Genomic DNA, 2,853 nt, shown 5'->3' with positions numbered 1-2,853 from the left:
GTGTTTTATTGTGTATTTTCCATCAATTAGCTGCATAACTCAAACATGATGTCAGTCATCTGGTTCAGTCCCAGACAGCTCTGTCCAGCTTCACAGCAGACTTTTAACTCCACCCATCAGCACAGCCTTAAGCTCTCATCTCCATTCCATCTAAGGTGCTGCTCATCTCCAATTATCTCCACCTGTTCCTCTGATTCCTGCTCTAAGCAGCTCCAATCAGAACACAGAGTTCCTTGTTCCTCTCAGCTGATTGGCTGCTCTGCTGCAGGTGGGAGTTAAAGACCTCCTGGACTCTGGACCTCTTATCAGCAGCAGAAACTAAACTGATCTGAATGTGATGCAAACATTGAACTCTCTGTGTCCTGCTGCCTTTATAGTGCAGTTAGGAAACAGGTTTCCCAGAGGAACCAAACACATCCAGGTTCTTCTTCTTGGATTTCATGATCTGGTTCTGTGGAGACGTTAGATTGTAGACATCTGAGTTGTGGAGACTCAGTCAGTTGTTTAGATCAGAAAACTGTTGTGCAGACGGTTAAACTTCCAGTGTTACTTTCAGAGCTCTCCTCTTCCTGGAATCACAGCCTGATGTTCCTCCCTCCTCTGGGTGGAACCAACATCTGCTGAAGCTGAAAGCTGATTGGCTGCAGCCTCTCTGCTCTGACACGTGACTTGTAGATCAGAGCTCAGAGCTGTTTCTGTTTTCAGGAAATGAAACTCAGACAGTCGCCGTGACTGAGAGCAGAAATGGAGCAGAACCAGCTGGACGCAGAAACCTTCTCCTGTTCCATCTGTCTGGATCTCCTGAAGGATCCGGTGACTATTCCCTGTGGACACAGCTACTGTATGAACTGTATTAAAAGCCACTGGGATGAAGAGGATCAGAGAGGAATCCACAGCTGCCCTCAGTGCAGGAAAACTTTTATACCGAGGCCTGACCTGCAGAAGAACGTCATGTTAGCAGCTTTAGTGGAGCAGCTGAAGAAGACTGGACTCCAAGCTGCTCCTGCTGACCACTGCTATGCTGGAGCTGAAGATGTGGCCTGTGATGTCTGCACTGGAAGGAAACTGAAAGCCATCAAGTCCTGTTTGGCCTGTCTGGCCTCTTATTGTGAAAAACACCTTCAGCCTCATAAGGATTCAGCTCCATTAAGGAAACACAAGCTGGTGGAGCCCTCCAAGAACCTCCAGGAGAACATCTGCTCTCGTCATGATGAGGTGATGAAGATGTTCTGCCGTACTGATCAGAAGTCCATCTGTTATCTCTGCTCTGTGGAGGAACATAAAGGCCACGACACAGTCTCAGCTGCAGCAGAAAGGACTGAGAGGCAGAGAGAGCTGCAGGAGAGACGAGGAAAAATCCAGCAGAGAGTCCAGGACAGAGAGAAAGATGTGAAGCTGCTTCAGCAGGAGGTGGAGGCCATCAATCGCTCTGCTGAGAAAACAGTGGAGGACAGTGAGAAGATCTTCACTGAGCTGATCCGCCTCATCCAGAAAAGAAGCTCTGATGTGAAGCAGCAGATCAGATCCCAGCAGGAAGCTGAAGTCAGTGGAGTCAAAGAGCTTCAGGAGAAGCTGGAGCAGGAGATCAGTGAGCTGAAGAGGAAAGACGCTGAGCTGGAGCAGCTCTCACACACAGAGGATCACAACCGCTTTCTCCACAGCTACCCCTCACTGTCAGACCTCAGGGAGTCTACACCCTCAGCCGCCATCCACATCCGTCCTCTGAGACGCTGGGAGGATGTGACAGCAGCTGTGTCAGAGCTCAGAGACAAACTACAGGACGTCCTGAGAGACACATGGACAAAGATCTCACTGACACTGACTGAGGCAGAACCAGAACCAGAGAGCAGAGCTGGGTTCTTAGGGTTTTCATGTCAGATCACACTGGACCCAAACACAGCATACAGAGATCTGTTACTATCAGAGGGAAACAGGAAGGTGACACTGATGATTCAACCTCAGTCTTATTCTAGACATCGAAACAGATTCACTGGTTGGTATCAGGTTCTGAGCAGAGAGAGTCTGACTGGACGTTGTTACTGGGAGGTGGAGTGGAGGGGGGATGGTTATTATAGCAGTAGCATACAAAGATATCAGCAGAACAGGAAGATGGAATGAATGTAGATTTGGATATAATGACAAATCTTGGGCATTGAATTGTTTCCAAGGTGGTTATAAATTTGGTCACAACAACATCTGGACCTCCATCTCAGGTCCTGGTTCCTCCAGTGTAGGAGTGGACCTGGATCACAGAGCAGGTGTTCTGTCCTTCTACAGCGTCTCTGAAACCAGAACTCTCCTCCACAGAGTCCAGACCACATTCACTCAGCCGCTACATGCTGGAGTTTGGGTTTATGATACTGGATCGTCTGCAGAGTTCTGTAAACCTGAATAGATCCAGTTTGTTGGTTCTGGTTGTTGATCAGGGCTCCTGGTTCTGATTGTTGATCAGGGTTCCTGATTCTGATTGTTGATCAGGGTTCCTGGTTCTGGCTGTTGATCAGGGTTCCTGGTTCTGGTTGTTGATCAGGGTTCCTGGTTCTGGCTGTTGATCAGGGTTCCTGGTTCTGGTTGTTGATCAGGGTTCCTGGTTCTGGTTGTTGATCAGGGTTCCTGGTTCTGGTTGATGATCAGGGTTCCTGGTTCTGGTGTCTCTGCTCTGCTGCTCTCTTCTTCTTTCTTTCTCTTTTTAAATGTAGTTCTCTGTGTCTGTGTTCCAGGAACCATGAAGGATTTCACCGCTGATGTTTTCTTTCATTCTTCTGACACAGAAATATTTCTCCAGATGAGAATGTAAACTTCTCTGGGCTCTGATTGTTCTGCTGTAATATCTGTATTGATGGATCTGGATGT

At 48.0% G+C, this 2,853-nt stretch overlaps 1 pseudogene; it reads left to right on the top strand.

The window, feature by feature from the left end:
- Nucleotides 1-380: 380 nt before the first annotated feature.
- Nucleotides 381-2,424, top strand: LOC119776431 (annotated as a pseudogene).
- Nucleotides 2,425-2,853: the final 429 nt, after the last annotated feature.

Source organism: Cyprinodon tularosa, unplaced genomic scaffold (assembly GCF_016077235.1).
Source record: "Cyprinodon tularosa strain WSP-4 unplaced genomic scaffold, ASM1607723v1 ctg930, whole genome shotgun sequence".
In the NCBI taxonomy this organism is placed as follows: Eukaryota; Metazoa; Chordata; class Actinopteri; order Cyprinodontiformes; family Cyprinodontidae; genus Cyprinodon; species Cyprinodon tularosa.
Note: the sequence above shows the minus strand (reverse complement) of the source record. Positions and strands in the feature narration are given on the sequence as shown.